Below are 16,033 nucleotides of genomic sequence, written 5' to 3'. Positions count from 1 at the left end.
TGTATAGAACCTACAAACCAAACATGCACAGAAGATCCATCCTCACAAACCAGCCAGCTGACAGACAGACTACACATGCACAGATACGGTGTATGTATGTGTGTGAAGCATATCCTACAAGATGCAACTATATCAACCGCACACTAGGGTTGCCAGCTCCCTCTTTGTCACCAGCGGGAGGTTTTAGGGTCGGAGCCTGAGGAGGGCAGGATTTGGGGAGTGAAGGGACTTCAATGCCGTAGAGTCCAATTGCCAAAGCGGCCATTTTCTCCAGGTGGACTGATCTCTGTCGGCTGGAGATCAGTTGTAATAGCAGGAGATCGCCAGCCACCACCTGGAGGTTGGCAACCTTACCGCACACACATGTACAAATTGCACAGTACAGGGATCATCAGAGAGAGAGAAAACACCAGGAGTGGACTGCGAAGTAAAAATGGCCCTGGAGCAAACCAAGCTGAGCGGGCCCAGTGGTGCTACAAGCCAGGATACAGGGGCCACTCACTGGCATCCAGAATGAGCTTTAGCTCACCCATTCCTTCCTCCTCCAAACTGGCAACTGTGAGGGAAGGATGAAAGAGTTACCATTGCGAATGAAGGATGTGAGCCAAGTGCCAACTTCAGCCTGGGAAAGTCCTGGAGATTTGAGATTTCCCCCGGGGGGGGGGATTTCCCTGTAGGTTAAATAGCTGGTCTGCCCTGCAAAATAGTTGTCTATATTCAATGGAAATCAGAAATGTTGTTATTACCAGTAGACTCAACAAAACTTAGCAAGGTGCTCCATTTAAGTGGCAGGGACTGGTCCGTGTTTTGTCACTGCTCACCTCAGCTCAAATGTCAAGGAAATACTCTATAGTGGGAGGGGATTGGCTTAGACCAGGGGTGGGGAACGTCAGGCCCTGGGGCCGTTTAAGGCCCGCGAAATCATTTGGTCTGGCCCTTCGTGGGTCCTGGCAGATCTCTAGCTCAGAAGGATCTAAGACTGGCGATCCGCCCCCCTCCCGAGGACAGGAATAGCCTCTATTCAAGGCGGATGTGAGTTTATTTTGCCGAGAAAAGGAACCTTAAGAGTCGTTAGCTATGGAGCTGCTAGGACCGCCCAAGAAACTGTTAACCCTTTCCCACCCGGGCCGTGGAGAAACGTATTGGTCGGCTAATTTTTAAGCTGATAATGTTGTATGGCCCGCAAATGATGTTATAAATATCCAAATGGCCCTTGGTGGGAAAAAGGTTCCCCACCCCTGGCTTAGACAGATGTCTTTTCTGAGCCATCACGTGTTGGGTGCAGCTTTCCTCTAGTCTGTCCTTCATGCTCGCGGACCAACAAGTCATGAGTAAAACAAATTCAATAAATTCAATAATACAGAAATAACCAAACATACAGAAATACAAGATCTGAGGAGTGCAGTTAAAAGGAAGTATCATCAAAAACCATAGGTAAAATTTTTCCCACAGCGAGGGTTATATTTGGATATCCTCGTTATGTCTCAGGACTTCCCTGAGACCTTTTAAGGAGGCCCCGGCTGTGTGACCACATTGTCCCAAGCCCTCGTCCAACACACTGAGGCCAGACTGCTCTACAGCTTACATAGTTCCATGACCGCACTTAAAGCCAGTCTTGCCACAAATGTCCTAGTGAAACATCACTGCTAGTCTAAGATAATTTAGCTTCCAGTTTGTGCGGGATAAGTGTGGTTTACTGAGCCCTGACTCAAAGAAATAATAATCCCACGCTCTTAAAAACCCTGCTTTGCATGTATTTGGCACTGCACATGCATATATGGGATAGGCACTGCGTGTGAACTGTGCACTGAAATTATATATAACCTCTGAAATAGTGATACAGTTTATATTTCTCTTTATGGCGAATCCCGAAACAGTATAATTGGCTATCACAGAAGTATAATCTCCCACTGAGGCTTAACAAGCTAGCAAAAATGAATATTATTTTAAATGCAAAAACTGATTTTTGTCCTTTAAACTTTTCTCAGCTTCAGTGTTAAATGCAAATCGTACGCCTTTTCTGTTGGTTTGTTCTTTCTGCTTTTCCACATCTACTGAAGGGGGGGAACATAGCAAATGAGAAGAGGAAGTAGAACCCATAATGGGACTGACTTTTAAAGAGGCAGAAAATACACTAGCTATGACATTCAACTAGTGCAGTCTAGACAGATTTTATTTATTTTTAAACCACCTTTCCTGTGTTCATGCATATCCTGTTTGTATGTGTGTGTATATAACAGCAAATATACTACAGAAGAAAGATACAGCAGGACAACGTTCATATAATTAAAATTCAACTAAAATTGAATTTTAAAAAGCAGCAAAAACTGAGAAACAATTTAGCTTTCTTCACCTCTTTTGGAAGCTGGTTCTAGTCACCAGTCTGTGGGAACCACTTTCTTTCCAACGTTTGTTAGTGCATTGAAGGAATCACCAGATCTTCTGACCAGATCTTAAGGTGTGTAGATTCTAGACTATGAAGGCCCTGGAACACCAACCTTGAACTAAACGTGACTGCTGATTGGCAGCCACTGCAGATTACTGAAGTGTAGTGAATGTGACCATAGTGTCCACATACTAAATAAGAGATGGGCTTCATTCTGCACCAAGTCATGTTCTGAGTTGTCTTCAAAGACAGCCTCATGTAGAACAGGTATCAGGCCTGGAAATCACTGAAGCATGGATCATTGGCGTGAGGTCCAATTTATACTCAGGAGACAGAGCCTCTGAAAAAGTGTAGGTGGGCCCAGCTCCAGCCTGTTAAACAGCTCTTGGTATAGGAGTGTTCTGGATTCTTAATCTGATAAAATAGGGAAACAATCCATGCTCCAAAGTATATCCATTTCCTGGTATTCCTCCCTAGCATCACCTCTATCTTGTCTAGATTCAGCTTTAGATTGTTCTCTCTTACCCACTTGATCACAGCATCCAGAGATTAGTTTTGGACTGCAGTGTAAGGCAGAGAGAGATCTCCTGGGAAGCTCAGCCAGATTTTGCAACGACAAAGTCCTATTTCTGTAAAGTGACCTGAAGGGACCGATGTAATGAGCCATGTTGACTTCTATAGTTACCACATTACTATAAAGAGAGAGAGAGAAGTGAATCTCGTCATAACAAAATCAGCAGGTAGACAGCCAGCCAGATTTTCAGTCCAATGTCAACATTATTTACTAAGAAACAAATCCCTTGGATTTCTATGGAATTACCTCATGATAATTGCCCATAGGCCTGTATGTAGCCTTACAGCAAGAAAAAGAGAGCGATCCTTGTCCTTAATCCCCAGAGGATGTTGGTCCGATCATTCTCGCTTTACTTGCCATGAAGTCCAAGAGGGGGATCCTAATGTCCCCAAATTCTTAATCATTGCCACATGTGGAAAACATCTACTGTTAAATGGCATTGCAGCAAAACGACATCCTTCACAGCCCTCACAGACTTCAAGCACCATTGGGGAAAGGAGAGTCCTTTAGTCCCAGATCATCTGTCTCTTCTAAGGGAAGTCTTTGGTCGACTCTTCCAACTGCCATCTTAATTTACTGGTAAACATTCAAGGATAATTTTTAAGTGCCAATATCTCCTTCCTTTCTTTTACGTCCCCCGCCCCCGCTGAGTATAGATTTTATGTTGCCAGAATGTTTTATTGAGTTTTGATACAGAATTTGACCGTTTTTGATTTAGCATTAAGATCCCCCCCCCCCGGTCTTTCCAACTGTACATGCATCTTTCAACTTCATGAATAACTTCTTCTTTGTTGTCTGCTGCAGTTTGTCCAAATGGAGACAGTTTAATTTATATAAGTAGGGTGCATTTTTATGTCTAGCTCATCAGTTACTTCTCTTGTTGTCTGATCCATGGCGCAGTTAAGCCGCTGAACTTGTGCTTAAAGCAATTTACTTTTACAGGTTGTGGTTTGAGGCCTGCTAATGTGGTTGCAAAGTGGGCCAGGAGCTCGTTTTTTTTTTTAACACCACTCATAATGGGAATTGCTGGAGCCGATCCTGTGCATGCAACAGAATGAGGTGGTAATGAGGTGATAATGAGGTGGCAGAATGCTGAGGTGGTAGAATGAACTGCTTCAGATTCCAGGTGAAGGATTATGTTGTTCAGTCTGCCCCCTGCATTAATAATTCCCTGTGAGTAGAACTCCAGTCAAACTCATGAAGGGCTGGGCTAGAAACTTTCTTCCCAACATGCTTTAAAAATGTTTTATAGTGAGATTTCATATGGTTCTACCATGTGCAATCAATAGGGTTGCCAGATCCCCCCTCTCCTCTGGCGGGAGGCTATCCGGCTGATATTAGGAATGTGTGTGTATGCGCGCACGCCGACATATGCACATCACTTCCGGTTTAGAACAGTAAGTGCCACCTCGCAAGGGGCCTTATACCTCTTAGTTTGAGTGGTAAAACGGCCCTTTACCACTCAAACTCGCGAGGGGCCTTATATCACTCAAACTAAGAGTTTGAGTGATATAAGGCCCCTCGCGAGGAGGCACTTCCAGTTGTAAACCAGAAGTGACATGCGCGCGGTATGTATGCGCACATGCACATTTGCCTGTGGATCCTCAGGTGGGTGGCGGGCAGAGGGGTAAATTGCCGGGGGTTTGCCCGCTACCAGTGGGCACCTGGCAACCCTAGCAGTCAGGGAGATATGTACCTTATGCCAGGCGCTGACAACTTTTCTTTGGCGTTAGGAGCCTGGCTAGAAAACTAGGAGCCAGATTAATTTTTCAGCAAAATTGTCTTAATTAAATTATTGGAGTGGCTGGACTTATTCGTGGAGAATGCAGATGTGGGCAGAGTGTCCCTTGGGTAGAGTAAATCAGGACTTGAGGTAGACTCATGCTTCCCAGAAGAAGCTGCCAATCAAGTAGGCACAAGGGTCTGCGCAGAAAACACTTTTTGTCCCAAGCCAATGCCATTCACTTGGGTGTCAAGGCTCATGGAAGTTTCATGCCATTTGGAAATCTTGCAAGGCTGGGGGAAGTGAGAGGAGCTTATCCCAGGTCACGTGACCCTTGAGGGTCAGCACTGAATCTGGGTTCAGTTCTTGCTCTGACTGAATAAGGTAGGATACTTTTGTGGCCAAAGGCACACTAATTAATCATGAAGAGATCTTGATTAATGGTCTGACAGCTGACACTGCAAGTCTTGGTTGCTTTGTGGAACAGCTGTTTTCTTAAGTGGTTTGAGGTGGGGGTCCATTAAGTTCTGTTGGCTCTCCTGTGTTTGATAATGGCCCCAAACTTGTTTACTGGCCTATGTAAAGACGGTGAGAAAACAAACTCCTTTCACATTAGTGTGGTGGTGGTGGTGGTAGGTAGAAAACAAAAGGCAGGCTCATTGGCAACACTTGAGGAACATTAAAACTGACTCTTACCGCCTCAGGATTCTACCACCTTATTATGCTGCGTATGTAGACCTGGGTTAAAATGAGTTGCCTTGAAGCTCTGTTAAGCCAATTTGTCATCTCCCCTTCACAAAACTGCATGATATGGTAGGAATTTTGTATTTCCCCCCCCTTATGCCATGTTTTTATATATCTAGCCTTTGCAAAGCTAGGCTGTTGGTTCTTATTGTGCACCAGTGAATGGAAAATACTTTGTCCTGATCTATTGTCTTGATGCCACACAAAGAGAATATATTTTTGGTGATAGCAGATATAACCTGTTGAGAATTTTTAAGGTTAGAATCTTTTCAACAGCACTTGGGGAATGACATTGTTCGGTAATACTACCATTCAGATGTCACCTTTACTCTTGTAAGGGTGACAGATGACGCATCTTTCAATTTCTGTAGAAATATTTTAGTCAGAGTAGATGGTTTTGTAAAGTCCTTTCTATTTTCCTGGAAGGTTTTATTAAAATATTCTTCTTATAAGCCATCTATCCCTTACTATCACTGGGCTATATTTCATCACAAGGTAGACTTTGTTCACTCCATCTAGGGATAACGCAGGGATCACATTATATGGAAGAGATCTTTGACTTCAAAGGTGACCTTCAGGAGATGTTTGAGATGGCACTTTCAGAATGGTGTATAAAATATGCTAACAGGTTAAATCATAAACTGTAAAAATTAAAATATACAAGAGAGGTCTAGGGATCAAATTTTGGGAAGTTGGTTTTTATATGCTGATTTTCTCTACCATTTAAGGGAGAATCAGGCCAGCTTATGATCACCTTCCCTTCCCCTCCCCACAACAGCTGCCCCAAGTAAACGGTGTTATTGTAGGCTAATATGGCTGCAAACAAGGCGTGTATGAACATTAAATCATCTTTTTCCAGGAACAGCAACGGCTGTTGTAACCGCTTAAGCTGGTATAAAGCTCTCTTAACCACTTCAGTCACTTGTCAATGAAGAAGAATCCAGCAATGTGCTCAGATTCTCAGATTCCTGCCTGAGCTTTCAAGGGGAATACGATCTCATCCAGAACATGGCATACACCTGTTTTCCAAGTCTGCTTTTCCTTTGCTTCTTGTCTGGATGATGTTTCAGTCTATTCACCTTTACCTCGTACTTCACATTGGTTCAGTGAACTATCCTGAAAAGAATTTAGTCTTTCTACATCGTGACCCTCACTGTCTAGTTCTCTTTTCTTTTTCTCTTGAAGCGGCTTCTGATCTTACCTCCTTTTCGCTTGTTTCATACGGTACATACAAATTGCATGTGGGGCGCAGGGTTGCAGTTAGGAGGAACATTCCCCACCCCGTAACCCTTCATACTTACTTAGAGAGGCATTTTAAGCAAGAACAATTTTTTCTCATCCTTTTGTGACAAACGTCACCTGCCAAAGTTCTCTTCTTCTATTCAGCTATTAGAGATTCAAGCGTTTCTGGTGATTTGCTCTCGCAGAATGAACTGCTCTGTAAAGATCCGGTTTCAGAAAATTATGACGTTCTAATCAGGGCGGGATTTAAGTTTGATGAGGCTTAAGCTATTGAAGGTAATGGGGCCCTTTATATATCCAGATGTCCTTTGACAACAACAAATTGTCACTGTTTTTTGTGTTGAATATATGCTATATGGTAATTTATGGACCTAATAGGTATCTAAAGCCATTTGCACATAACAAAATATGTATTTTATCAAAGTAATTGTTGAACTGAAATACAATTAAGAAGTATATTAATAGTGAAATAATTATTTCCTTTAAATTTTTTGGGGGGCCCCCAAGAGAGTGGGGCCCTAAGCTATAGCTTGTTTAGCTTATACGTAAATCTGGCACTGGTTCTAATCGAACTATCATATGTAGATGTGTGCTAAGTGTACTGCTCTGTGCCTTGGAACATTCAGTGGCTTGTTCTTTTCCAGCCCAACCCAGTGAACAGTGATCCTCGAGAAGAGCAAGCTACTAGTTACTTCAGGGTGGGACATGGGGAATGATTTGGCTTGCCTGGAATGCTGTACTTCAGGGGTGGGGAACCTCAGGCCCGGGGGCCGTATGCGGCCCCCGAGGACATTTTTTGTGGCCCTCGGGAGCTCCGGGGCCCTGCTGCAGAGGCGGGGCGCAGGGCGGCCCTCCCAGAGGGTGTTACGGTGCCACGGCTTACAGCGGCGCTATGGCGCCCTTTGGACCTCCTCTCACCGACTGTCGGTTGTTGAGCAGCGAGAGGGAGGGGGAAAGAGGCTGGCGGCTCCCAGCAGCAGAGCATGCATGCAGGAGCCGATCGGGCTTTGGGGGGGGCCTTTTGTGGACTCTGGGGAGGAGAGGGCATGGAGACTGGGGCCCGGTTGCGCGGGGCTCTGTGCGCCGCTGGGTGTGTGTGTGGGCAGGGGAGGCTGGGGCCCGGTCGCGCAGGGCCAGCAGGTGTGTGTGTGGGGGAAGGCTTTTCTCTCTTTTCTTCCTCTTTTTCTGTCTTTCTCCTCTTTTTCTGTATTTTTCTTTGTCTCCCTCCATCCTTTTCTTTGTCTCCCTCCATCCTTTTCTTTCTTTCTCCCTCTCCATTTCTTTCTCCCTTTCTCTCCCTTTCTCCCTCCTTCCCTTTTCCTCTTTCTCTGTTTTCCTTCCTCCCTTGCCGATTGACTGAGGGATGCGCCCCCCTGGCACCTCGTTTGCTCGGGCCCACTGCTGGCTGCCCTTCCGCCTGGGAAGGGGGAGTGGGGGCACCCTGCAGGCCTTCTCTGTGTGGTCTCCCCTGGGGTTGCCAACCTCCAGGTGGTGGCTGGAGACCTGGCAACCCTAGCCTCTTCCCCCCCCCCACCGGGAGATCTACACCTGGTATGGCCCCTGAATGATGTCATAAATGTGCAAATGGCCCTTGGCAGGAAAAAGGTTCCCCACCCCTGCTGTACTTGGACAGAGTAATGGTGGCTTGGCCTGTGGTGGCATGGTGCAAAAAGAATAGTCCTTCGTGTTCAGAAGGAGCAAGATGGCAGCCACCTTTTACTGGAATAGCTTCTGTGATCAGGTTTTCTAGTTATTGCATATGTGTTGTTAGAGATCTTTCCTGAATGTTTGTGAGTATTCCTTAACATTGTTATTTGATGAGTTTGTTTACAGAAAATGGTTTTAGCATTCAAGTAAAAGTCATCCTTTCTGTGTGTTTCAGCTTGCAGAACAGTGATGACACAGAACTGACCATCTGATCACAGTAAGTACACCCTCAGTAACTGGCATTTGGATAATTTTGTGAACATGATATCGGACCACAGAAAAATAAATGGCCCAAGAGAAGATTAAAGAGACCCTGAATCAAGTGTAAATTAGAACAAGTCCTATTAATTTCAATAGAATTCAGATGTGGTTATATTTTTTCTGTTGCGTATATGATGTATCATCTGGATATAGGGACAGATTACTCATAGGGGTTGATTCAGTGAGTATGTTTAAAGACATAATTTGCATGTTACATAGAAGCACATCTAACAACCCCCAATGACATTTTGTTCTCTAGATAAGTAGCTTTGGGAGGGGAGGATTTGTATCAGAGAAGTAGAAAGGTGTTAACTTGGTAGTTTTAAACACATAAAGAATGCATTGAACTTATGCAACAAAGCTGATAGTTGAATCAACAGTTTCATATTTCTGATGAAGGTGTGTGTGTGTTAAAGAGAGAAACAAAGGTGAGTTGCTCCGAAAAACAAGAGATTTCTCATCCCCTAAGGATCAGCACTGTGAGAAGGGATGTTGTGTGCACAGTGCCAGGTGCTGAAGAAGCTTTCTTCATCCCTGATCGTCTTTTGGTCACACGAGGGCGGGGGAGGAGTATTCAGAAACTGTTTTTGCTGATGAATCATCCTTGAGGATTAGAACAATAATGTCTGTATTGTAGCGTTCATTCATTCTTTTGCTTTCAGTGTTGTCACATGTGAAAATGGCGGCTTCTTGTTCCTAGGAGAAATGATACTCTGGTGCTGTTTGAAATTTTCACTATTATGGTTCATTTGCTGTTCGCAGAATTCGGTTGTAGAGTTCCCAGTCATTGGTAGAAATGAACAAGGTGGTACTTCATTAAAATGAATGAAAACGGTTGGTAAGGATAAAGAATTTACGACCTGATTGTTCCCATTACATTAAACAAAAAAAGTAGGTCTGACATTTTGAATCCTATACAGAAGCAAGTCTCACCAAAACGAAGGGGACTTAATTCCAAATCACGGTCGTGTGATCAAGATACAAGTTCAGTGGAGGTTTTCCCAGGCAGTGGGTTTTTTTCCTGTTTGAACCCAAGGAGCCCACAACTGAACAACACTCCACGTTTAAAACACAAAATGTAGTTTGTTGGTTCCCTCTAGTGCTCATGGTAGGATCTCACCAAATCACCGTGTTTAGCATTGGAATGGTAAGGCTGGGAACCTGATGGTAGAATCAGATGTGACCAAAAAAAAAAAAAGACGGCCCCTTGGAATATCTCTTTTTTTCCAGTAACATGCCGCTATCATCCCTCAAGTCTAGCTATCATGATCCTGACCATTTCCCCATCTGAGCTTCACAGCGCATGTCATGGTGCCCAGTGTCACGGTGGCAGGACATAAAATATATTTAACTAGACATTACAGAGATGCAGTGGGGATTAACAGAGAGGTGTTGCTTTTGGTAGCATCCTAGGGGTTTATTGCAATGTCTGATTCCATCCCAGCATCCTTATTTTGATACATGTTCGAATGAAAGCAGTTTTTAAAGTTTTCAGATAGTATTTATTCACTCTGGTGGTGGTATGCCCTGGTTTGGTATGGCAGTACCACAAAACGTACGGTATACATTGTACTTCGGCTGTATTGGCTGCCTTGATATGAACTCACATTTTGTTTGATACAAAAGCTGTGTAAGCTGTAGTTTTCTCCACTGGCAGATACTTATCAGTATCTCCATTTATATCTTATAGCAGACATAAAAGATAAATGTTTTGTGACTTCAATGAGATACTCACTTACCAGTGTTTTAATGCAAAATTCTGAAACGATTGCAATTTAGACTAGAAAATTGTTATGGTGGCAGATAATAGAATTGTGAGCAATGACAAAGCAATGATATTTTGAGGCATATTTGTCATACACTTGAAGAGTTAATGTATCATGTTAATCGAAGGTGTTCAGCCTAAACCCAAAGCCAGACCATAAACAGTGTAGTTTATAACCCTGTTCTCATAATGTCTTTTCCTCAAAAAGGAAGGGTAGGGGAAATCACATAAAATGGTATCTTCATGGGTTTCCCTTTTTTTGAGGGAGAAAATCATGCAAACAGGATGTTCAGCCATGGAATGTCGTTCCCTTTCCCTTGTGCCACCTCTGGATCAGATCTTTAAAACACCAGTCCAAGTCCTTGTAAAACTTTCAGCAGGCTTTTGATAGATTGATGTGGTTTTGATTCCATCACATACTCTTAACCACTACACTTATTGGCTCTCTAGCTACCGGTTTAGGATTAACAACTAAGCTGCATGCAGGTATAATTCAAAGATACACTGGTATATCTTGATGTACACTGATGTAGTATCCCATTTATACTATAACAGTGTAGGGACCAGAAATGGGCAGTGCTGGGCATGTGCTGGGGAGGAGCAGAGCTCATTCAGTACCCCCTAAGCCCCACCCAGCCCATTTCCTGCCCTCAGAAAATCCTGATGTAAATATAAATACTCCCAGTGTATTCAATGGGAGTTGAAAAGGCCCCTTCCTAGTTTCCTGCCATGCTAACATAACCACTGTGTAGCTTAGGACACTAAGTAAGACTGCAGCCAGTCACAGCTCTCCGAAGCTGCAGGAGAACTGGTAGCCGCATTCATCTGACTTTCGTTCCTGTGCAATAAATGTTTGAATTGTTTCACAGAGAGCTGGGTTCAAATGCCCTGCTGTACCATGGAAACTCACTGGGTGAGTTTGGGCCTGTCACTGTCTCTCTCTCTCTCTCAGCCTAGCCTACCTCACAGGAATTTTGTTATGAAGATAAAATAGAAAAGGAGAGACTGGTATTGTAAGCTGCTTTGGATCTCCATTGGGGAGAAAAGGGGGGTATAAATATCTAAATAACTAAATAAATAAAGCACATATTAAAGAAAATGGAGTGGGAACTGGTAAATTTTTTATGAACAGCAGGCCTTCAAGCCATATCACAAACTGCTTTTGAAAGTCTCCTCAGAATTCAAGATGGCTTGCCATTTGGTAAGGGTCCACAGCCCCTTGAATGTGTGGAACCAACTGCTCAGGTCCCTTGGATACTAACCTATACTCTTGCAAAATACAGGTATCAGTCATGCAGATACTTTGCCTCTTTCTATGCCTGTAAGTTGGTTATATAGGAGACTCTGTTGAAATGGTCTATAGTTGTTACCTCGATTGCCAGAAATTTTTACTTCCAAAAAGAAATTTGAAATTATTTTAAATCAGTTCAAGCTCTGTCTTTGGTAGTTAAAGATAAAGGTAGACATTTATTTTGAGCTGGGCTATTTTAACTATACCCAGAAACATTGTACTGGGTAACACTTAACTCCCTTATTCAGTACAAGCTGAATATTTTACGATACTATGCAATCTTGTATTTCAGTAGCGACCTTCATGCCTGCATCCCAGGGGTGCTTTACAATCTGTAAAGTTAAAATTAGATCTGGTAGCACAGAAAAAATTGCTAAAACAATCATTTTAGAAATGCTGACTAAAAGAAATCATTTTAAGGTTAGATTTTAAAAGCCTGCAAGTTGGGAATGGTTTCCGCTTATAACTGGCAGCATGTTCCACAGCAGAATGTGAAGCTATTAAAACCTCGCCATGCAACCTTAAAAATATTTAGGAATGGGAAAGGAACTAGCATCTGCTGAATTCGGAGAACAGCCAGGTTCATATGGAGAGAGCAGATCAATTAAATAGGAAAGAACAAGTGACTTAAAGGTCAAAAGAACAATTTCGTAGTGAATATATTCCTTAGTGGGGTGCCCGTGATGTGACAGCAAAACAGGAGGAAGATGATAAGATAACCTGTAAGTTTTAAGCAACTGCAGAAAGGCAAGCCAGAAAGTGGGACTGTAATAACGAATCCATACAAAATGAGGAAGAGAGCATCTGGTTTGGGGGAAGAAGAACTATAATTTTTCTGTAGGTGGCTAACCCTATGAAGCCTACTTGAGGCATAACAGGGCAGATACTCGCAGAATTATCATAGTTCTGTTTGTTCTGGAGAAGCTATCAAATGGTTTGTTTGTTTTTATATAAATGTGACCTGTCTCCAAGGAATGTGCATGATGGTTACTGTGTTAGCATGTTCCCACATTACAGCATAAGCTCTTGTTGTTTAGAAATAAATTGGAAAAGGTGAGCTCCAACCTTAGGCCTGTACAACTTGTAATCCACTGAGCTGAACACAGCCTACCTGCCATGCACAGTATCTCACTAGGATCTTGATAAATATTCAGTTTGTGTTGCCTGCCTGGGATATCAAAGCAGGAAAGATGTCAAGCACTTGACCGGCAACAAAACCTGGCTCATGGACAGCACCTGGGTTGGTGGGTAATAAATCTTGCTGACCTACATATCCCAAGATGGGTAGAAAGGTTACCCTAATCCTTATGTCAATAGTGTCCCATACTCTTGCTTCAAAGGCAGCTCCATATTGAATGAATCACAGTAATGTCTCTTCAGTGTGATAAGAGTGTGGGTTGCTGTGGGTAAATCACACTTTCTGAGGAACAGCAGTAGCTAGAGCCCTAGCTGTAGCTGATAAAAGGCTCTATGTGCCACAGAGGAGACCTGAGCCTCCAACCATAAGCCAAGATCTAGTAGAACCCCCAAGCTATGAACCTCCCCCTTCAGAGGGTCTTTAATCCTCCCAGGACAGGCCAACTGCAGTCTCCATTGACCAACAGCAAGTCAGTTTTGTCTGGGTTGAGCTTCAGTTTACTGGCTGTTATCCATCCCATTACCTTCCCTGGGCACCTATTCAGGACTTCACAGACACCACCTGGCTTAGTTATTAAGGAGAAATTAAGTTAGTTGCCATCTACTTATTAATGACCCTTCACTTCAGATCCCTGGATGACCTCTCCCAGTGGTTTCATGTAGATGTTAAACATCATAGGGGACAAGATGGAATCTTGCAGGACCCCATAACATAAATGCCATGGAGCCGAGCAGCAATCCACCAGCACCATCTCCTGGAATCGAATGGTCAAGTAAGACCAACAAGGATCTTCTGCTGCCTTCTCAGCACAAGTTGACATCCAGGGTATCTGTAAGGTGTTGACGTGGTCCACGCCAACAACCTTCATCCGCCACTGCTTCATCGATGTAGACACTGAGTCTGAAGCAGCTATTGGGAGAGCAGTGTTTCAATCAATATTTAAATAACACTCTATTTACCGCTGAGCAACCACACTCCCACCTCCTGAGTAGTGAGCTTGCCATTCTCCCATGTGGGACTGCACAGAGACCACTGTGATGAAAAACAGAGTTGCACTTACCTGTAACTGTAGTTCATTGAGTGGTCTTCTGTGCAGGCACACATCCCTCCCTCCTTTCCCCTCTGTGGGCTGCTTCGTGGATCCTATGAGGCTTCTCCATGCCGGCGAAGTTAGAACTTAGGGACGGCCACTCCCCCACTCCTCCATCATGTGGCCGTTTCGACGGGAAGAGCTGTTGGCTGTGGTGCAGGATGGAAGAGAGGAGGAACGTCCCTTGGTTCTAGAAGCTTTCCACAAAGAGTTCTCTGTGGCTGGCCTGCTCATGTGCAGTTCCCTCCCATGTGTGCCTGCACAGAAGAGCACTCAATGAACAGCTGTTACAGGTAAGTGCAACAAGTGTTTTTTTTCCCTTTATGCCAAACCAGGGTTGTATTCCAGGACAGCCGCACCCAAAAGTGACAACTTCATTATGAGCATGTTATTTTTAATTGGTACCTTAAATCCTAGACCCTGAAAAAATCCTTTGTTGTTCAGTTGCGTCAATCTGACTGTTTTAATCATCCACATGAGCTATTCAGGGGATAGGAAAGGATCATATGGCCCCTAGATCGCCTCCGTGCTACTCCCTAGCACCTCTGTTTTCCTTCCTTCTCTTATATTATGAAACACGAATTACATCTTTGCAATGGTTGAAACAACTATTCTCAATTGATCCACCTCAGCATGACCTTTAGGTGCTGTTATTCAGTAGAATCATATAGATGTGTCATCATTTGTATTAATTCTTAGCTTAATGCTGTCCACATAACCTTTGTGAAAAAATATGTATGTTTGTGTGTGTGTGTGTGTGTGTGTGTGCATACGACATATGCACAACAACAACTCTGACTCTTTTGATATTTTGAAAATCAGGGAGTGGTTGTTGGAAGACCTTTTAGTCTTAAAATTAAATTGCTGCCTGGCAATCTTGGCAATCTTTTTGAATTTTTTGTCATTAGTCAGTAGGGAGTCTATTCACTTAAACACCCCAAATTATGGCTCTCTTTACTCACTGAAGGGGGATGACTCATGATCCTCTGGTTATAGAGTGTTTTCAGTCTCCGCTTGAAACCATGAATTTTGGTTTAATATCCTGAAATATTGTGGAAACACAGTTGTTGTTTTTTTACGTGCATTTCAGAAAGGAGACTAAAATTTCCCCACTTTGTATGTGTTCAGCACCTGCAGGTTTAATTAAACCTTTGCTTCTATATAATAACAATAATTATAACTGAGAAGCCTAAAAGAATAAGATCTCTACACACCGTTTTAAGTGTTTGCAATAAGCAAAACTGTTTAAAATGGAAGGCAAGAAGTAATTACACATCTCAAGATTATTTTTAAAGGAAAGTAGTTTTGCAAAACATACATGCAGATTAAAAAGAGACAAATATTAAAGTTGAAGTACTGCAAATGAATATGGAGTTGCTTGGTGTTTGTAATTCAGAGACTCATTTGCTGACAAATCAGCAGTAAAGATTAAGTAAAATCTGCATTGTGTGACTGAGGAATACAGATTAGGTTGTAGGAGAAAATTGGCAATGGAGAAAGAAACCATTTTTGCATAGAGCATGTAAAACTGGATAGAGCCAAATGGGCATATTTTAATTTCTTATTTTTTGTAGTCTTTTGATGATTTTGGTTTTGTAAATTTTAAATTGTTGTTATATTGTTTTAGATTGTAATGGCCTATGACCTTATACCAGTGATGGCGAACCTTTTAGAGACCGAGTGCCCAAACTGCAACCAAAAACCCACTTATTTATCGCCGAGTGCCAATGCGGCAATTTAACCTGAATACCACCCCCAGAGGGGGCCCAGAGGGAGAGGCTAGGGTTGCCAAGTTCCTCTTCGCCATGAGTGGGAGGTTTTTGGGGTGGCGCCTGAGAAGGGCGGGGTTTGGGGAAGGACTTCAGTGCCATAGAGTCCAATTGCCAAAGTGGCAATTTTTTCCAGGGGAACTGATCTCTATTGGTTGGAGATCACCTGTAATAGCAGATCTCCAGATAGTACCTGGAGATTGGCAACTAGTTCCTTAGTGTTTTCTCTCTACATATCAAGACAAATGGAAAGGTGTTTGGAGGATAGCTTGTGGGCACTTCAAAGGTGGAATAGGACTGCACGCCCCTCCGCCCGCACAGACCCAGAGGGTGCCGGAGAAGC

General features: G+C 43.2%; 1 protein-coding gene across 9 annotated transcripts in view; it reads left to right on the top strand.

The window, feature by feature from the left end:
- Positions 1 to 8,549: 8,549 nt before the first annotated feature.
- Positions 8,550 to 16,033, top strand: part of BAZ2B (bromodomain adjacent to zinc finger domain 2B) — a 179,218-nt gene continuing 171,734 nt past the window's right edge. For all 9 annotated transcript variants that reach the window (XM_056861597.1, XM_056861594.1, XM_056861596.1 and 6 more), the window contains exon 1: positions 8,550 to 8,593. The gene's annotated coding sequence lies outside the window, so the exon portion shown is untranslated. The remainder of the gene's footprint in view (positions 8,594 to 16,033) is intronic.

This window comes from Euleptes europaea, chromosome 15, assembly GCF_029931775.1.
Source record: "Euleptes europaea isolate rEulEur1 chromosome 15, rEulEur1.hap1, whole genome shotgun sequence".
Taxonomy (NCBI): domain Eukaryota; kingdom Metazoa; phylum Chordata; class Lepidosauria; order Squamata; family Sphaerodactylidae; genus Euleptes; species Euleptes europaea.
Note: the sequence above shows the minus strand (reverse complement) of the source record. Positions and strands in the feature narration are given on the sequence as shown.